This window comes from Canis lupus, chromosome 7, assembly GCF_003254725.2.
Source record: "Canis lupus dingo isolate Sandy chromosome 7, ASM325472v2, whole genome shotgun sequence".
NCBI lineage: Eukaryota > Metazoa > Chordata > Mammalia > Carnivora > Canidae > Canis > Canis lupus.
Window position 1 is genome coordinate 20,494,410 of NC_064249.1, and position 21,381 is coordinate 20,515,790.

The 21,381-nt window shown below is 45.8% G+C and overlaps 1 protein-coding gene across 3 annotated transcripts in view; it reads right to left on the reverse strand.

Annotated features, from left to right (window-relative positions):
* The window catches only part of FAM20B (FAM20B glycosaminoglycan xylosylkinase), a 40,826-nt gene extending 28,906 nt beyond the window's left edge, over positions 1-11,920 (reverse strand). Inside the window, exon 1 of one of the 3 annotated variants that reach the window (XM_025430165.3) lies at positions 11,882-11,920. The gene's annotated coding sequence lies outside the window, so the exon portion shown is untranslated. Of the gene's footprint in view, positions 1-10,884; positions 11,024-11,645; positions 11,794-11,881 lie in introns of those variants that run through there. The other 2 variants (XM_025430164.3, XM_025430163.3) reach the window with 2 other exon arrangements.
* Between the last annotated feature and the right edge of the window lie 9,461 nt (positions 11,921-21,381).

Here is a 21,381-nt window from a genome sequence, read left to right on the forward strand (position 1 = left end):
CCCCAGGGAGTACACAACACTTTAACCTGAAGCAACGGTATTCAACTGCACCCACAATGTAACTGTGATAGTACCAAGTTTAGTGTGAAACTCAGTACAATAGGTCTGGGTGATTACCAGTAAGGGTGGTGCCAGGAGAGCAGATTTCAGAAGTTTCTGTTAGTCCCTACACGACCTAAACCACACAACTCCTTCAATGGTCTGTTCTCTGGGACATGTCGTGGCTGTAGTGACAGAAGGTAACGTGGAAATCTCGCTGCGCCAGCGATCCCTTTCTCAGCACCTCTGACTGCAATGAGTGACAGGACTGGGATGACTGTGGCACAGAGGGGTAAGCGGGGCGGCCTTCCTTCCCCCATACCACATTCTTCAGGACTGAAGTCTGGTCAACCCCTAAACTTCTAATGCTGCTGCCCACTTCATCTATCATAAAGAAATTCCTCCCTCATGCTATATAAACATATCAGATCCAAACACTTACCATAAATGCTAGGGCTATTGAGGTGTTCAATGCTTTTGTTTTGTTTTTTGAAATCACTAATGCAATAGAAGTTCTAGCAGCTCCAAAATTCAGACAAAATGAATTGTCCGAGTCTGCAGTCTTTGCTTTTAAGTTCTGAAATCTCATTACCTTTTGAATAGGTCTCTGGAGAACATTCCTCAATTTGGGGCTGCAAACAATGCATCCACTCAACTAGGATAGGAGTTTTTGTGAGGTGAACTGAAGAGTTCAACTATTACTTTATTTCACCATTTACCTCTGGTAGGTTAGGTCTGAGCACAGGTTGCAAGAGGCTAAGGGAGTTCTTGTGTTTGCGATTAGTCACCCTATCCTGATAGAACAAGGAATACAGCAATTTGGCCTAGCTCTCTAACCACTGCTCTTCATGCCCACAGCCACCAACTTAATCTATTCAATCACTGCAAGAACTGCCTTCTGGGCCACCAGGTTCTCCGATGCAAACTAGATGATGCACCACACTCACTGTTCTGATTACTCACCACTTCTCATTTCTACAGATCCCTTAGCATGACATTAAAGCCCTACCCTAAATGGCTTCAGCCAGTCGGCTTCACTACGCATCACTCTTCTCACCTTCCAACCAAATGGACCATGACCACGCTCGTGTGGGGCTGACCTCTGCCCCATCATTCCCCATGTGGGGCCTCCCTCAAAATTCCTCTTGCTCTTACCCTTTTTTCCCCCATCTTCTCCTGTTTAAAGCCTAATCCAACTTTCAAGGGCCATTTCCAAAGCCACTTCTGGTCCCTCTTCACAACTGACAGTAACCTTCTTCCTTTAGACCAGCATTTAACTACATGCTGCCCTGCCCAGTGTCTTCTCGTACCATAGTTTCCAACTACCCTCTCAGAAACTTGGCTCCTTGGAGATCTCAACTGTCTTCACGATCCCTATAGTACCTCATATAGTTAAGGGGAGAGGCTTTATGCACCTAAACTGAACAAACCACTACCAATACCTTGGGACTCTGGTGTTAACTTCCTTCAGTATGCAGTATCACCTGAGCATGTGGCACCTTCGTGTTGGCTCTCCTTTATCAGCTTTCTTCCTTTGTTTGGCAATCTAGTTCTCTACAGGTGCTCTAACTTCTCGGTTTAGTTCAGAGTATAGTTTCGTTTTCTGGAGAAACACAGACACTTCAGAAAGAGGTCTTCTTTTAGCTAAAAAGCTGCTATTCCTTCGGCCCACAGGCAAGCAGAGAGATTTAAGAAACCCACAAAGTAGAGATAGTAGAATTTCTACTGGAAAGTCTCTCCTGTTCCAGAAAAATGTATGAAATGCATGATACAGAATCATATCATCCTCTAGCGAGTGCATTTCTTACTCTTTACAACAATCCTCTTTATTCCTGTGGGCCTGAGAAGGAAGGATACCCAGGATGGGATTTCCACAGTGTCATCCCCTTGTCTTGTTGGAAACAACAGTATGGGTGCTATACATTGTGCAAACTGAAGGTTTCTAAGATACCCCATTTCAGATACTAAGGAAATTAAAGCAAGATCACTGGGTATATTCCAAATTACTAATGAAAACTTCACTTGCACTCCCAGAGGAGCCTGCCTGCTCTATTTCATACCTTCACTTCCTCCCATAAATGCTTCCAACACTGTAACGCTGTCCAGTTTATATTATGGTCATTTATTTTAATGGTTCTATTATGTGGAACAGAGCCCACCTCAAAGAACAAATAGACTCAAGGCAATAACATAACTCAAAAATGTTAAGTACCAAAAAAAAAAAATAAAAAAAAAAAAGGCAATGCAAAGGGTAGTCTTCACACTAAAAGCTGGCATGAGCTCTCTAACTGGAGTTCTGGAAGGTAGACCTTTATGAGGAATCTTCTTCCTGAACCCCGGTTTCACCCGCAGCTCCATCAGTTCAATGAGGCTTGCTATTTGCTGTCATTCTTCACACACACTCACTCCCACATACACACACACACACACACACACACACCAACCTACACATCTGACAGTTATAAGGACAAACTTATGACTATTAAGCTGCTTAGGGAGAAGAGAGAGATGCCACAGAACAAAAGTGAGGTCTTAGTATGAGGTCCTCCATTCAGTCCTGGAGGAACTCTACTGAAAACCATGTCGGTGCATGGGTCTAAGTCACTGTGTGATGAAATACAATGTATGTGGCTGCTGAGGGACATGAGAACACCTGGCCCCTCACCTACTACCTTACTAGGGACTCTCACAAGCCACGAGTGAGGTTCCAGGTCTTGTTGGGAATAGTACCCCTTCGAATCTCCCTTTCATCAACTGACATCCTCACACTAGTTTTCCTCAGGTCATGGAGAAGAAATCCCAACCTTTGCACAGAGTAACTGTGAAAGCTTCAGGACTAATCCTTTCTTGGGTTTTCAGTTCAGTGGCCAAATCAAGTTCTTTCCACATAAATGGAATGTAACATGTCTGTGAGTATAGTACCACAGGGAAAATGTTCAGTATGACCATTTCATGCAGAAGGCTATCAACAAAGGAGATTTCAGGCACAGCAGGTAGACTTTATTATTAAACTAGTATATAATCATATTTACTCACATAACCTCCCTGCCCTTGATCCTGAGTAGGATCATTTTATAAACTTCTCCTTTTAGTAACTGTTGGTTTCAGCAAAGCTCTGAAGGTCTGATGAGTCTAAGAAGAGGTAAGACCTGAATTTACTTAAGAGTTTTTGCTTGATTATCTACAAAGACAGATACCAACAATTCCTCCCATCAAGAAGTAGTGTCTATTTTTTCTCCCCCAGAACCTGGGCTGCCTCTGTAACTTGCTGTGGCCAACAGAATGCAGTGGAAATGACTGTGTGCCCAGCCTGGGCCTAATTCTTAAAAGACCTAGCAGCTTCCAATTGGGACCTAGCCACTATGTAAAGCAGCTTGGGCTAAACTACTGAATGATGGAGAGAGGGGCCTGGCCAGCCCCTAGCTATTCTGGCCACTCCAGGGGAGGTGCCAGACACAGAAGTGAAGCCATCCCAGATCCACCTGAGGTCCCAGTTGAATGGGATCACACATGTGATCCCAGGCTATAAACCATGTGGGCAGAAGAACCAATAGGCTGAGCCCAGCTGACCTGCAACATTGTAAGAAATAACAAATCACTATTTTAAGTCCCTAAATTTTGGGGTGGCTTATAAAATCCAACATTTTCTCATCTATTCTGTCCTTATTAACTACTTTGGAGACAAAAAAAATATTGAGGGAGAAGACATAGGGAAATAAATCATGTGACAAAAACAATTCTCTTAGGAAGAAAGGAAACATTAAATTAACCATTAAATATAAATAAATATTGGATAAATTGTTAGATCATATTTGTAAATGATTATTAATGCCTTCTACAGAGCAATAAACTCATTATGGAAGTTACACACCATTTCTACTCATTTTGTCTTCGTTGTAGATGCTTAGAAAGATACATAATGAAGGGCTCTTTAAGGTAGCACAAGAAAAAAAAGACGACTCTCACCTGGATCATTTACTAAAATCTATTTACATACTTTAGAACAATCAAGGCTAGGGGATCCCTGGGTGGCGCAGCGGTTTGGCGCCTGCCTTTGGCCCAGGGCGCGATCTTGGAGACCCGGGATCGAATCCCATGTCGGGCTCCCGGTGCATGGAGCCTGCTTCTCCCTCTGCCTCTCTCTCTCTCTGTGACTATCATAAATAAATAAATTAATTTAAAAAAAAAAAAGAACAATCAAGGCTAACTTCACACAATTACACATGCCCAGTTTATAAAACCTAGCATTTGTACTTCAAGCCAAAGCATAAATAATAGAAAAATCACAACCTTTTAGTACCAAAAAAGAAAGAAAAGAAGGAAAGAAAGAAAGAAAGAGAGAGATATACTTTCACCCTGGGCAAAGTCTGATATAATGCCCTTTTGTTTTTCATTTGGTAGTGACATCAGAGCATTATGCAACATTATTCACTGTCCCCTAGAAGTAAATGCAGTTTATCCTGATGGTTACTGGCAATTCTAAGTAAAATCAAGAGCATTCAGGAATCTTTCCACTTAGCACTGTATGCTTCTTTCTACACAGGAAGTCAAAACCACCAATACCAAAGAGCATCAAGTATTTATTACCTGAACAAATCCTGAGTTTCCCCAGAACACCAGCCCATTCCTGCACTGCCACCCACTGCCTACCACAAGAGCATGTTCTTTTTCATCTTCAAATTGGAGTCTTCAACAAAAATAAATAATAAAACCACATAATATTCATCAGTATCTATGTATAGTTTTCTCTGCCAATTTTCTGCTTAAGCAGCAGCTTCTTAAAAAAAATACCATATGATTTCATTCATACATGGAATTTAAGAAACAAATGAACAATGGGGGGAAAAAGAGACAAATCAAAAAAGGAGACTCTTAACTATACAGAACAAACTGATGGTTACCAGAGGGGAGGTAGGTGGGGTATAGGTGAAATAGGTGAAGGGGATTAAGAGTACACTTATCAAGATGAGCAAGCACTAAGTAATGTACGGAATTGTAGAATCACTATATTGTATACCTGCAACTAATATAACACTGTATATTAACTACATTGGAATTAAAATAAAAAAAAAAGAAATTTCTTAATTCTCCTGCTTATTCTAAATGTAAACTCTTCTGAGGCAGAAGGGTTAGGAGGGTGTGCTCTGGATTCAGAATGCCTGCTCTACCGGCTACTGTGGGACTTGGGAAAGTGAGTTAACGTCTAACCTCTCTGGCCCTTAGTTTTTTCATATGAAAAGTGAAATAAGAACACTATTCCCTAACTCACAGAGTTGCTAAAAATGAATGACACTACCACATATACTGTGTGAAAATCAGTGCCTGGACAACCTGTAGTGATCACTTGTTAGTCATTACTATCTGGTCAAAAACCCAAAGATAATGACCTGAAAGGAGAAAGATAAAGAAAATAACCCTCCCTAGTGATGCAGTCTTCTGGGGGTGCAGAATGAGGGGCTGAAGTCACAAGTCACATTCTAGAGAGTTCCAGTGGTCTTCTATTCCTGAACCAAATCCTTGTCTCAAGTGGAAAAGGAGCTAAGACTATCAGCAAGTAGGTATCTTCAAAGTGGGTATCGTGTGAAGTGGAACACTGGGAGGCTAGGTCACTAATCGGACCAATCTATTTCTCTTCTCTACAAAGTTCAATTCTACCATGTTTGATGATGGAAAGCATGAAATTCTTCTATTCTACGACAAAGGCTGAAATAAAATGCCTTCACAAGGCATTTCTTCAGTCGGAAAATTAGCTCTCTTAAAAGATTTATTTTTTCATGAGAGACACAGAGAGAGAGGCAGAGACATAGGCAAAGGGAGAAGCAGGCTCTTTACAGGAGCCCGATGCGGGACTCAATCCAGGATCCCAGGATTTCGACCTGAGCCGAAGGCAGCCACCCAACTGCTGAGCCACCCAGGAATCCCTAGCTCTTTTAAAGATGACAGCTTTGCATGTCCTAAAATTCTAAGATAGATTTATTTAGAGAGAGAAAGCTTGCGCGTTCAAGGGGTTGAGGGAGAGAGAATCTTCAAAGCAGACTCCCTCCTCAGCGCAGAGCTGATGTGGGGCCCAATCCCATGACCCTGAGGTAATGATCTAAGTCAAAACCAAGAGTCAGCTGCTTAACCTACTGAGCCAACCAGGTGCCCCCGTTCTAAAGCTCTTACGATAACCACTAAGAGTAACTTAAAGCTACAGGTATAGAAAATCGAATTCCCATATAGTCCAAATTACTCCGAGTATTACATTTTTCCTTGCTGTTTTCACTTCCACTTAAAGATTTATTTGTAAACTCACTATCCCCTATGCAAAATCCTCTAACAGTTTCTCTTGAAGAAAGCCAACTAAAATGATTACTAGGCATTAATAAGGTATTAAAGTAGCCTTCTTCCGGGGGTTGAGAGCAAAAATGAAACGGGCAATAAAGAATATCTGCTCCTGGAATGCCTGGGTGGCTCAGTTGGTTAAGTGTCTGCCTTTAGTTCAGGTCATGATCTCAGTCAGGGTCCTGGGATGGAGCCCCAAATCGGGCTCCCTGCTCAGCAGGGAGTCTGCTTCTCTCTCCCCCTGTCCCTCACTCCCCACTCATGCTCTCACTCTCTCTCTCAAATAAATTAAAAAAAAAAAAAAAAAAAAAGGACTGTTTGCTCCCTCAGAAAAAATTTAATTCCTATAACCTGTTCCACTTAAGCCTTGATTTAGGGCAGCTCTCTAACCCTATTCTTGAAAAATGAAAAGAAAAAATCCTTAGCTCATACTGCTAGTGAAGTTTGTTCTAAAAAACCAACATAAGCTGTGTTCACTGATCTAGAAAGTCTGTGGAAATGCCTAAGAATCTGCATTCTGTTTCAAACGGGACAGGTAAAATGAACCTTCCCAAGTTCTAGGTCTTTCACTGCTCAAATGTCACTATATAACCACCACTTAAAACTATATTATAGAATTTAATACTCATATAGCATGGAAACACGGAATTTCAAAGAATATAAAATTTTCCTCCAGATTTTCCCATTTTCCATCTTTACATTTCAGTTCACTAGTTTTTGGAAAGGTATATTAGCTTTATGCAACAGTAATACCTCACATTATTAACCTTATATTCCAGGTATGTCAAGCTGACAGGCCACAGATCACTCTAGAAACAGCAACAGCAGAACCCCTAGGCAGGTCTGGACTGAATTTGAGGCTCAGTGGCTCCAGGCATGATCCTTTTGTTATAATATGAATATAAATACACACACTGGGCATGCCTGTCTCTACTATTTTGTGAGTTCCTCGAGGACAGGGAATATCTTTTACTCTCTTTGTACTTCCACATAGGCTGGCACAGTGCAGGATGCTGGAGAGGTACTCGATAAATGCCTATTGAATAAAAGGAGTGAAGAGCAAGGGAAAGAAGCCTTAAAGGTTATAAAAATTTCTTCAGCTCCTTGGTCTAAAGATGGTTACAGACAAAGAGAAACTAAGTCCTGTAATGAATTCAGATATATAGCACAGTAAAACATGCAGAAATACCAAATATATGTACCAATTTTATACATCCAATTTTAAATTGCTGCCTCTATACATCCTGCTTCCACCTTTCAAGGCAACTGCTACTGCCAACCTTGTTCCTGCCATTGGTTGGGACTGGGAGTAAAGATGATATGCAAATGCTAAGAGAAAGATTGGAGATGGTCCAAGACATTGCCAAAGAATGACACAAGACAGGGCTGGAACCAGATCTTCAAGTATTACTGGCGATGCTTTCTAAAATGAGAACTGACACTAGTACCTCCATACCATTTTCTCTTTTCTACAAAGAGGACCCACAGGAACATAAATGTACCTAGACAAGAGTGCAAGTCTGCTATATAAACCACGGATAAGGCAGCCAAAAAAAAAAAAGGTCTTGGGCAGCCTAAATAGTAGTCCCACAGTTCACCCACTAATGGAGAAGAGTGGCAGTCCCTTGGTCAGCCCTGTTAGCTGTTTCACATTCAACCAGAAAGCAGAGTTCTCCGGGCTGCCCCACAGAAGATCAGAAGCTGCCAATTTAACACACGGCAGCAGGGACACTAACAACAGCAAAAGTGCAGCTTTCCCACCTCTGGAAGAAGAGACAGACTATTAAAAGCAGATTCCAGAATTCAAAAAGCAGAGGGGGTGGCACACAACCTGTGTATTTCGGTCACTTCAAAGCCCTGTTCCAACACGGTCAGTAATGGATACTAGTACCACAAGCTCAGGGCAATAAAAGGTGAAACTACACTGTTTAAAAAGCAAACAAAGCACCTAATATACGGTGGAATTTTTTCCACAATGGCTAGAGCCAAAACAAGAATTCCCACACGTAACACCTTATTCCTTAAAAACAAGATAAATGAAGCACTGCCCTATATGTAGTTCTGATACACTTCATAATTTCATATCCTTTGACCTTTATCATGTACCCAAAGTAACATCTTCCCCTCCATGTACAAACCTACACACACACACACACACACACACACACACACCCCAAAGCTCTCTTTTCTCCATCAGGCTCCATTTCTTGTCTCCTATTGGGATGACAGATGCACTCCTAAGACTCATCAAGGCCTGCAGCTAGGCCTTTCTTTTCTCTTCTGCTTTTGAATAGGAAAGACAAAATCACAAGTGAGATCTTAACATTTCTCTGAGAGGACTCTAGCAGTCATGTTGACATTTTAAGTTGGTCAGAAGCTAGTTTCAATTGCAAAAGAAGGTTTCCTGTACCCCAGGTCTGTGTTAATGAACTCATTAGTTCTTGGGCGTTACAGACACAGCTCAAGTAAGGAAAAGAGGTTGAGATACAGAGGTTTGGAATGAGGAGCTGCTGGACAAGCACTTCAGGGAGGGACAGCTCTCCTTTCCCATCCTGCCGTGTAAGGGATGAGAAGATGGACCATCAGGGTCAATGATAATGGCATGGCCATTGCCAAGAGCTCCAGTTCTTTTATTAAGGCAAAAATTTTGACCACCAATCCAACTGCTCAATGAGTATAGCCAGAAAAGGCTGCAGGAGCCAAGTCAGTGAAGCTGTGCCTGACCAGAGGACCAAAGGCTGCTCCTAGAATGCAAGTGGCTAAAATATCATCACAGAATCAAATCTCAAGGCAGCTCCAGTAAGTAACAACACCCTTTACAGATACCCATCTTCACAGCAACTTTCAACAATAATCTGCAACATGTTTATTGCCCTTTTTTTCTTAATGAAAAGAGGAACTAACCAATTTATGCACTAGAATATTTCCTCTTCTTTGATACTGTTTTCCATTCATTTGCTCAGCCACCAAATAATTCCTGCACACCTACTATGCACTATGCAGTTTAGGTGTAGAGAGAAAAGTATGCCAATTATCATCACTGTTACAACATACTGCAGCACCTTGTTGTTGGTATACTTCCTACCTCAATCTACAAAACCACAGGGCACTTAGTCCCAGGGTGACCTGACATCAGGTTCAGAAGACTGTCTCCGTTTTATTGTTTGCAACCATGGCCACAGAATAGAGAGAGGAGCCTCTGCCTCTATTATGAGACTGCACCAATCAAGAGGCAACCACGGTGGTTGCTATTTTAAAAAGTTATCAATTCAAGAGCCGAGGTATCTGGCTTCAGGGCTTTACACCAGGGAAATGATGGTCAAAGTGTACGAAGCTGACGTCTGCCCTGCAAGTAAACAAACAAACATATTTCATTTAAAAATTCAAAATTTGGAAAAGACCGTAAGCAGAAGCTTTTAGGCTATGTGAGAGAGCTGGAGTTTACATATGGAAAAGAAGAGAATGGACTTAAAAGCCAGAGTTATCAATACAACATAAAAGAATTCTAGGATGTAAAGGATTAGACGATACAAACGGTGATTTGTTTGCTCCCTAATTCAAAGTACCCAGAAAGAAGAGTAGGGCATGTGTTTTCCAGTTTTCACTCTTTAACCGAATCGTAGCTAGTTTCCTACTGGCTTCAGAGAAACAACAGACCAAATCCACAACACATTCTCACCAGCCACACTGAAAAGCTGTGGGCTCCAAGATTTGATCTTTTGCCACATCCATTCTGTCACTGCACTTTATTTTGAGTGAGGCTGAGAATCTGAATTACTTGCTCCTGCCTTTTTATTCTCCCTTGGTAAGTCCTTTCAAACGTGGAAGCCCCTCCTCTTGAGTGATTCGATTCCACTGTATGCTTCTGGGGACCAAAGTCCAACAACTTCACAGATTTCAGGAAAGTTAGTAACTAAACACAGAACATTAATTTTAAATCTCCCTTAGGTTGGCTCTGAGTCTAGGGGAATAATTTAGCATCTTTAGCAGCTGTACCTCGGCGTCCCAAAGCCATGTCTTGATGATAAATAATGTATGTGGAAGTGCTCTAAGGCTTCACTCAAAGGTCCTGCATAAACTCAAGGAGTCAGCACACTGAGGTCTTTCTTTCAATTTTTTAAAATTAACCTCGATGGAATTTATGCATTAATTTATAACACCAGGAGGATGGGAATAGCTAGCAAACATCAATCTTCATCCCCAGATCACAAACGCATCAGGTCCTACCATTTAAAAGCTAAATAAAAGATCCCACATTCCTGTTCCCTCTTTTCAAGGTGACAAGTCAAATCTCCAGAGGGAAACTGGCTGAGCGGGGAGGACGCGGACACCGGACACCGGCCCGGCCCGAGCCAACCATGAGTCGCAGCATCAAGCGTCTCTAATGTTCCCAAATTATAAACTCCTCACCCAACCAAGCGAGGGCATAGCCCTTTAAAGGGCTAAAACCCCGTAAGCACCACTCCTGCCCCGTCCTCTCCACTTTCCCTCCAACATGCTTCCAGCCCCGCGGCTTCCTACCGGAGGACTAGCTGGCAACAGAAGCCTGGGCAGAAGGAAACTCTCATCAGAGCCCAGGCAAGGGCGCAGCCCGACAACTGCTCACGTTCCTCAGGAACGGCGACGTCTCGGGTCGCTGTGAATCGCGGGGCCATCACACCCGGAAATGAAATCTCAAGCGCAACCCACTTGGGACTACCGCGTCCCTTCCTGAAGTTGTGCCCGGCCGCGAGCGCGGGGTGCTCGACCCCGAGGGGCCGCCGGCTCCACCGCGCCTCCCGCCTCGGGCCTGGCGGCCGCTCGCCCGACCCCGCCACGAGGTGGGCCCGCCGCCGCGCGATCCTCCCCGGGCCGCCGCCGCCGCGGGCGCTCGGCGGGGCGCGAGGGCGGCACCGGGGCCAGTCGCCTCCGGGGACGGCGCCGGGCGCCCGGGGTGGCCGCCGGGAGCACCCCCGGCGGCTCGCGGCGCCCCAGGTGAGGCCGCGCCCGCCCACAGGAGCCCGCCCCGGGGCCGACGAGGCGGGGCGCGCGGCCCGGGCCGGCGTCCGGGGCAGCGGCCAGGCCCGGCCCGGGACCCGCCCGCTCGGGGGCCGCTCGGGGGCCGCTCGGGGGCCGCTCGGGGGCTGCTCGGGCACCGGCGCCCGGCCCCCCGGGGAGGCGCCCCGCCCCCAGGCGGCCCCCGCCGGGCGCGCGCCACGCACCGCGCCCCGCCCGCCCGCACTTTCCCGCCCGCCGCGCCGGGGGCGGGGGTCGCGCGCCCTCCCCGCCCCCACGCCGCTCACCTGCCGGGCCCTAGGCTCGCTCCATGGCCGCCCGCGCGGTGCGGTGCGGCGCGGCCCGGCCGCCCCCGCCGCCTCCGGGGAGGGGCAGCCCCACGCCGCGCTCACCGCCCCCAGCCGCCGCCGCCGCTGCGGCTCCCGCCCACCCCCGGCCCGGCCATTCCCTGGCCCCTCTCCCCGCGCAGAGCCGCCGGTCCCACACCCACCCCCCCGCCTCCGCGGCGCGCGACTGTTGGTACCGTCCTAGCGTAACGCCTTCCCCGCGGCCAATCCCAGGGCTCACTCCGCGAGGCCCCGCCCCCGCCCTCTGGTGGGCGGGGCTACCGGGCTCGCTCCGGACGGCCCCCCTTAACCCTTCCCGCCCCGGGCCGGCCCCGCTTAACTCCCTCGGCGCCGGCTCCCGTCTCTCCGCCTCCTCCCTGACGCCCGCCCCGCCTGCAGAAGCTGACCTCCGACTTCTCTCTTGCCTTTGCTTTCCCTCATCTGACTTTCGTAAGCAGGTAGGAGACCAGGCAGCGGGACTGGAGAGTTGGGGTCCTTTAGGTCCAGTTCTGCTTGTGAGAAGCAATTTCCCTACTCCTTGTGCCCATTCAGTTTGCCTCCAGTGACGCTTCTGCCTGTCAGTGTGTCGCCCTTGCTCAAGAGGCCAGCCCTCCTACAGCGCGCACTAGTCGCCCTTCCCTGGGACCAGAGCAAATTCCCTGCTACAGTTGGGAGCATTTAGCAAAACTGCTTAGTCGTTTACTGTCTCTTGCATGGGACTGTAAGCCCCATGAAGGCAGGGCAGTCTGTCCCTGTCTCCAATGCCCCACACCCAGTAGACTCCCTGTAAATGGTTTGCATGACAGATTCTCCCCTTAAGTTGCTTCCTTTCCATTGACTGCCTACAGATCATCCAGTGCGTAAGGCACCCTCTCATTTTTCCGCCACGTACTAAGCTTGCACTTAGTCTATGTCTGAAATATAATGTAGGTTGCTTTGTGGGGTACGATTGTGGGGGGCGGGGCGAAAGACCAAGCTGACACTTTGTTCAGGCTACTTAGTTCATTTAAGCAATAGGGTGTAGTGGACAGAATGCCTCCTTTCTGGCTGCGTCATATTGGGTGTGTCCCCTAACCACTCAGAGTACCTCTCCTTATCTGGAACATGAGAGGTAATCATAGTACCTATTTCACAAGGTCGTTGTGAGGTCCAAATTAGGAAATGTGTGGGGAAAGTACTTTCGCATTATTGTATAACATGAGTTATTATTCATGCATGTATTTACAGAGCACTTACCACCAGAAGAGCCTAGAGAAATAATTGGGCTTGACACCAGTCCGAGACAGTCTGCTTGGGGAGGCAGCCCCTGCGCACCGAACAGTCACTGCAAGGGGTACACAGTCAGAAACAGAAGAAGTTGTATCAGCTCTTTACTGGATGTAGTTGAAAGGTCTTGGGGATCATTTTCTGACCATGGTATACATAATTCTTAGGAAAACAAGCTGGATTGTTAGGAGAGCTACCGAATTTCTCTGCAGAGGAACAGTGGTCTGACTGCCATCATAAACCAAAAGCACAAAGCAACAGTTCCTCTAAGATACTTTACCTGAAAGGACTCTCCTCCTTTCTTGCCTGGAACTCCAATGAAGGTAGTGAAGGTAGACTGTCCAGCTGTACTTCTCAGGAGAAGGCTCATGCAGCTTCTGCTTCTGGGGTGGGAGGTCCCTTCTGGCACTGAGGACATGGAGGAGGATGGATTCAGGGCCTCCCTGGACAACCTGCTCCAGTGCTTAATTTCCTATCCATCAGATCCCTCCATCCACCCCAAATGCTACAGGACAGACACTCTCTCTCCTCTTCTGTCTTCCTAGATGGCAAGCAGGGGATTCAGGGCCTTTGTGCTTTCAGACAGCAAAATTTCTGCCCCATTTTGCCAGTTTGCCACATTATTCAGGCTCTCTGTGAGTGCGTGCACAGCACCAGCAGAGTCCTGACACTCCACGATGTTCATTTCTGCCCTTTCTTTCTGGAATGGGCCTTGTTTCCCAGCTGGTTGATATATTCTAGGTGCTTTGGGGGATGCAGTCATTTAGGACGGGGACTCTGCCTTCAAACAGTTGACGTGACTGGCACACAGGAAGCAGCTGCAAAGGATACGGCCGACTTAAATAACACAGCATGCACTCTGTGATCACTGAGAGAAGTAGGGTCCAGGAAGACAGTGTGGGCTGGCATTGCCAGCAAAGGGGGATCAAGGTGAGCAAAATATGGGCGGGAAAAGAGACAGCCCGTGTGAACCAAAGTTAGGTCATGCCTCGTGGGCTTAAAGGCAGACATCCTCAGTCAATGATACAGAACAGGAGAATGCTTCCTTCCTCCCATCCTTCACTAAATGTCTACCAAGTGCCAGACACTGAGCTGGACCCAGCCTATGGGAGGGCCAAAGAAAGCCTGGTTCTCATCCTGGAGAAGCTGACAATCTAGTCTTGAGAAATAGAGCAAAAGCCCAGAAAGAGCCCTCATTCGGAAGGTCTGAGACTTTGCCAAAGCTTCCGTGATGCTTCTTTCAGAACTTGGGAGGTAGTTCTAGGTCTCCTTGGCTAATCTCCCCACCCCTTGCCTCTCTCTTCCCTGTCCCCAAACTGCAAGCTCTTAAAGACACAAACTGACTTTATTTCGTCTTTATTTCCTTCCATGGAGTGCTTTCTCTGCACTGATGTGCTGAAATGCATTGAGTTGAAATCACAGCAGGAATTTGGCTGTCCCCCTCCAGCCCCGGGTGGTGCACATATGTCCTCAGTAGAGGAATCTTGGTTAGTAGCCCAGTGAAGAATCCTCCAGTGGCTTGTCCACAGCCTGCAGAATTCAATAGTAACTCCTCTACTTGGCATTTCCAGGCCCATGTTCTACTAACTTTTTACCTTCCACCCTGAAGGACCCACTTGCTCTGAGAACATCCCCTTTTCTGTGCCCATGGTTGTAATCAAACGGATTCTTCCTCTGGGGCTCCCACCTCACCCCACCCCTGTCTCCACTTGTGAAAATGTCATGTATTCTCAAATACCATTTGCCCGTGAAGACTTTCCTGACCTTTGCCACTGTCCATGGACTCCTGGTCTTCTAAGATTCAGTACTTTCTGCCTCTTTTGCAGTATGGTTTGGATTGATATCTTTGGGGATATGTCTGACCCCTTCCCCTGGATTGTAAACCCTTTAGGGCAGTGTTTAATTCACATATGTATCTTCCTTAGCACTGACAGTGTATGTGGCCCATGGTGAGCACTCCGCACCTGAAAAAGAAGTTTTAGAACAGGTCCTGTAGACATGGGAAGTGAGAAGCACCAGAGGTTTCTTTCTTGGCCTCTTTATCATTGTGTTTTCCTTAACCTGCTTCAGAATTTCCAGGTCTCTGCCAATTTGTCAAGCCCCAGGACTCAAATGACAGTTCAACAATCCCAAGGTATGAGGGGAGTATTGTCTGAAGGTGCCCATATACACCAGCACCAATAGAATATGAACACACACACTCCTTTTAAGAGAATGCACCCACAATGACAGATCCTACAGAAACGAATGAAGTTAATACATCAAGAAAGTTGAAGGAAGCTGGAGAAAAGTTCTGGCCATTCCAAGGAGCCAGGAGAGGGAGACGAGAGGATTAGAATGAAAGAGCACATTTGTCCCTCCCTGGAGCAGGAACAGGAGCAGGAGCCTGTGCTCTGCCTCTGCTGCCTCAGGGCAGGATTGTTCTTTGCACAGGGCTCTCTGTGGACTGCTGGGTCAGCATTTCTTTCCCAGCTGGGCAAACTCCTTTCTCTCACTTTGCCACCTGCTCTACAGAACCACTCCTAGTCCAGCCCTTGCTCAGAGCAGTGGGGCTGCCCACTTAACCAGTCAATGCCATCTGAGCGAACCTCTTATGCTCCAGGGTCAGCATTATAAGGCAACTCCCCGCATGCCCCCCGCCACTCTGCTAAAGGATTGTTCGGGATACGTACATCTGAAAGTGGTGCAAATCATTCAGTTATTTCTTTCCATCCTAGTATTTTTTTAAAGCAGCTTTATTGAGATATAGCTTATGTACCATAAAACTCACCTGTTTAAATTGGACAATCCAGTGGTTTTTAGTATATTTACAGAGTTGGGCAATTATCGCCACAGCCTAGGACGTTTTCATCTTTTGACAAAGCTCCTAGCTTATTCTCATTTCCAACCCATGCTGAGGATAGCTGTTCTCCCAGGACTAAGCCAGCATCATGTTGAGTTGTGTGAAATGGTCATCTTTGTAGGGCAAACCCAGTTGAATATTGGCAATTTCGTATGATTCGACCTAATATTCAGGCAGTTAGTTTTTATTTTTGAGTAGGTGTTTATTTTGAGATTGGTGTTTCAGAAGGTATTCCATAGGAAACCAGTCATTTCTCTCCAAACCCCTGCTATGTAGTGCGTGAGGGTGAGAAAGATGTGACTGGGAAGCCAATGACTTGAGTGGTCAAGATGCTGCACCTTGGTGGACCAGACCCCCTGCATCTCTCCTTCCAGTGGAGATTAAACATTCAGAATCCCGTGGTTGCCATGCAGGGAGGGAAATGAGGGGAGTGGGCTGAGGTGTGAGACAACCAGAAGTGTTGAGGGAACATGACAAGGAGAATCTGGTCCCTCTTTCATAGGCATTTACATTTAAGAATATATAAATCTTAAATACAGGGCAGGCCAAATAAATCACATGGATAGAGGAAATCTGATGTTCAGGCCTGCAGCTTGTGACCCTATCCTAGAAGATGGATGTTCATGGCACAGACAGGTGGCTCAGAACAGGGGAGGACAAGATATTTAACACAGTAGAACTATGAACCCAGGGAGAAAGGAGCCAACACCTCACTGCCATCCATGTTGTAGAGTTATAGATGATTCATCCTTATTGCTAAAGATTCCATTGGGAGAATGTTACAATTTATTTCTCTATTTTTACTCTTGATGGGGATGTGAATTGTTTCCAGATTTTGTCTGTTACAAATGGTGTTGCCATGAGCATTCTTTCTTCCATGAAGAATGCTTGGGTTTACTGACAACTGGAGGTGCTAGGTCATTGGGTCTGCTTATGTTCAACATTAATAGAAAGTGCCAGTTTTCCAAAAGGTGGAACCAATATATACCCGTATCAGCAGTGTATGAGTGGCAATAGCTCCACATTCTTGCCACCTGAATGCTTTCTGAGCCACTGAATTAACCGAACCTAAAACTGTCTACTTCCAACTTGAGTGTTTAGGCAATGGCTAGTCAGAGTTTCTGTTACGTGCAGCTCCGAATTTTCTGCTAAGGCACTCTACAAGGGCAAGCCAGCTTCCTTTCCATCTAGGGCCCGGCAGAATGGCTCCCACAAAGAAGGGTGGCGAGAAGAAGGGCCGTTCTGCCATCAACGAGGTAGTGACCAGAGAATACACCATCAACATTCACAAACGTATCCATGGAGTGGGTTTCAAGAAGCGTGCCCCTCGGGCACTCAAAGAGATCCAGAAATTTGCCATGAAGGAGATGGGAACTCCAGATGTCCACATTGACACCAGGCTCAACAAAGCTGTCTGGGAATAAGGAATGTTCAAAGGAATAAGGAATGTTCCATACCGTATCCGTGTGCGGTTGTCCAGAAAACGTAACAAGGATGAAGATTCACCAAAGAAGCTCTACACGCTGGTTACCTACGTACCTGTCACCACTTTCAAAAATCTACAGACTGTTAATGTGGATGAGAACTAATCGCTGATTGTCAAATAAAGGTATAAAACTGCAAAAAAAAAAAAAAAAAAAAAAGGCAAGCCAACCATCTTCTGACGTGTGGGTCACCCACCCCCACTGGGGCAGAGCATTTATGTCTCCTTTGGGAGTGGCACGTATGTTCCCTCCTTGTCATTACCTCTGCCACCGCTTGTCCAGGCCTTCCTCATTTCTTTCCTAGACTGTTGCTTACTCTGCTAGTGGGTGTTCTCATCTGGGGCTCTCCCACTCCAATCCATACCTCAATACACTAGTGGTATTAACTGCCATATATACCTCTCAGTTGAACTTCTGAGGTTTTCTGGATGATCCAAAAACAACTGAAGTTATTTCTTTGACAACCCATTTGACTGCCCAAAAATATACTGAATGGCTTCTTTGCTAACAGCCAATGAATCACCCAGTATAGTAACTATCGTTAACTGAGAAGTCATTTTGTTTGCCAAGCCCTGTGCTAAGGGCCACACATATCTCATTTTATTCTCACAACAATCTCAAGAAGATTTTTGTGCCCGTTATCCATTTATGGCCTCTCAGCTCCAAGCCACCCTTCGTTGCCCACTCTAAGAAAAGCAGATCAGACCTTGTATGTATTTTTCTTTGGCTGATGGCATCATGTTGAACTTTGTCAGTAGAGGGCGCTGGCGAGGCACTTCAAGCTGGGGAGATCTCTTCCCGGGTTCTGGTGTGATCCACTCAGCTGGGCAGACTACTGAAGAGCCCAGGGGCCAGCTGCTTCACCCAGTACCCCTCCCCCTCCTGATGGCCACATACGTGGCTTTTGCTAACAGCCCAGAGGGTGGGTTTTGAGCAAGTTTAGCAATTTCTAGCAAGTCCTCCATTGCAGCACTGCCATGACTTGTCTGCTGCTACTCTGTGAACCCCAACTATGCCTACTGCAGCCGGGTCTGGATCACAGCCTTGGGACAGGAGAGGCTGCCCTGGTGCTCTAACTCAGCTAGATAGGGTGGCGGCTGCCCCTTATAGCTGCTTCTCTTGTATTCTGTAGAGTTCTGTTTACTTTTTTATGAGCCAACCCCTCCTTACTCCAACCCACTGTTACAGTTAATAAATCTTTGTATTAAACTTTCTCTGTTCAAATTACTGTCTAGTTTCTACTCTGATTGGATTCTGATGGATAGAGCCCTCTTCTGCTTGTGCTACTGGTTTTGCTTTTGGTTTTGTTTTGTTTTTTTGAGTTAATGATACATAGTTTTGGGACGCCTGGGTGGCTCAGCGGTTGAGCGTCTGCCTTAGGCTCAGGGTGTGATCCTGGGATCCAGGATCTGGATGGAGTCCCACATCAGGCTCTTGGCAAGGAGCCTGCTCCTTCCTCTGCCTGGGTCTCTGCCTCTCTCTTTGTGTGTCTCTCATGAATAAGTAAATAAAGTCTTTAAAAACATGATATATCATGATATATAGTTTTTCATTTTTCTTAGTTTTCTCTACTATTATTATTTCAATCCAAATATATCAGCCAGTAAACTATATCTCCTCCTTGTAAACCACACATATTAATTATTCTAAGCTTCACCTTAAGAAATCTTTCCTTGGACTCATTCCCACACCACTTTTTTGTCCTTTTTACCTGGTCTGCCCGTCAACATCATGTTGGGCATCTCCCTGGACCCTGCAATGTGGATCACTCATCCACATGCTTCCAGATTTTGTCATTTTTGTCTATTTCTTCCTCACCGTCTTTGCAAGAGTATTTTTTTTAAGATTTTATTTATTTATTTGATAGAGAGAGCCAAAGAGCACAAGCAGGGGGAATAGCCGAGGGAGAGGGAGAAGGAGGCTCCCCGCTGAGCAGGGAGCTTGACCCAGGGCTTGATCCCAGGACCCTGAAATCATGATCAGAGTTGAAGTCAGATGCCTAGCCAACTGAGCCACACAGGCACCCCACAGGTGTATATTTTTTAAGATACCCTTTGAGGCTGTCCTTATAGGCCCACGTTTATGTTTCTTAGGTCTTGCTTTAAAGCAAATTTTCATTTATTTTTTATCCTTTGTACAGAATCTATGTTTATTAATATCTCTGCTATGGTTCTAACAGAGAGCTTATTATAGCTAGGAAAAAATCCTTTTATTGTTGTTTTAGTAGGGTTTCGGGAGGGACCAAAGGAGCACACATGTCTGTTTATTGTGCCATCTTTACCTAAAACTCCTTGTATATATTCTTTTGAAGTCTATTTTTAATTTTTAACTTATCAGTATATCACGAACAGTTTCCCACATTATTACATATTCTTTTACTACAGTATTTCCTTAAATTACCATGATATTTTAAAACGTCTTTGGCATTCCCTGCTGAGGATATTCTGTAATTTATTTAGCAGGTTTCCCTTTGTTGGATATTTAGGCTGTTGGCATTTGTCACCGAGAAATTTTTATGAGGGTCGTGGAGCATAACAGAGGTGGAGGTGCTCACCCAGGACTCTGACAGACAAGACAGAGGCAGCTTGTCACGTACACGGCACAGTTACACTCCCCGGAGCTCTACAGAATCCATAAACAACTAGAATTTTCTCTGATGGCCCATCCAGCTACCAAAGACAGAACATCCTGAGCACCTTCATAGTTAGCTGCCTTACCCAAGAAAAGGCAAAGTTCATCATTTTCAACTTGCTTTTGGTTTTTCCTTCTCCCCTTTCTCCTCTATTTCTCATTTAACTCGTAATTTTGCCTTCAATACATGAAACAAATCAATTACTGGCTTCCCTCATACACAAGTAAACAGTGTGTTGATAATTAATTCAATGTCTAGAGTTAGTCTTTGACACTATCACATGCATCGTTTCCGTGCTCATTCTCCCAGCTAAGTCAGGGTGTCTATCTGGGATGGTCTTGCACGGGTGGCGGGCTTCTGTGTGGGCTCTGGGCCGCCATCTTGGCCCTTCTGACTTGAGCACATAATGTGGGGGGAGAGCAAGCAGCTTTCAACATCTCCAGTTATAAAACGCACCAGATAATGACATAATTACACAGAAATAAATGTAGAATGCTCAGTTGGAAAGCTGAGTTATGGAGAGACTTACAAGGAAAACAAAAATAATTTTGTCCCTTCAAGTCTCTACCCTCCTCCATACACAAACACAGACTAGCAATTCACAAGTATATGCTTGCATTTTCAACGTCCAACAGTTTGGAGTAGTGAAGAAAAAAGTCAGAAGTAAAAACACTTTATACAGTGCCTTTCCTTGTCCTTTTTAAAACTCAAAAGAGGCTCCAGCAACAACACTCTCCTTCTGAGTTGAAACCAACAGGGGCTGAGGCTGCTCTGGGACAGTGCTCCTTTCATGAAGTGTGAGTGAAGACTGGGCTTATTCATAGAACCTGCTGGACAGTTAGACCACACCTTTGCTCTGCTGCTTGTATCCGGGGCTCAGGCTGGGCCTTAATTGCTGACCTCCAGAGGGCAATATGGAGTTTGCTTCTGAAGAAACCTTCCCCTGTGGAAGCACACGGAGGTGGAAGCTTTAATGTCAGCTCTCAGGTATTGCTCTTGATAGCCAGCCTTCCAACCCACATTTCCTGAGCCGCTGCCACATGCTGGGCCTGGCAATGATGAAGGCCACCAGTTGGGTGGGGAGACAGACCTATACACCCAGAATCACAAGAAGGTCTGTTCCTGCTGCCCATTCATATGACAAGCACCTACCCGCAAGCTATTTGTGCCAACCAAAGGGGCTCCCCTGAGCCCCTCCGCTGTTGAGATTAAGCTTTGGTTGGAAGCAGGTAGCCAGGGAACTGCATGGAACAGTGTCTTCTTACATCACACACTACACACTAATAAATATAGCAAAGATTTCCAAAGATGCTTTCATGGGCCTAAGATTGAAAAAAATGTTAGTTTTCCATATTACCTCTGTCATCGCATTTAAAAATGTTTGTCTTATTATTCTGTGGAGAAGTAGAGGAGGCTTTGGTGGAGATTGTGGGAGGTAGTTACAACCCCCCTAAACCACCCCTTAGGCTGCCT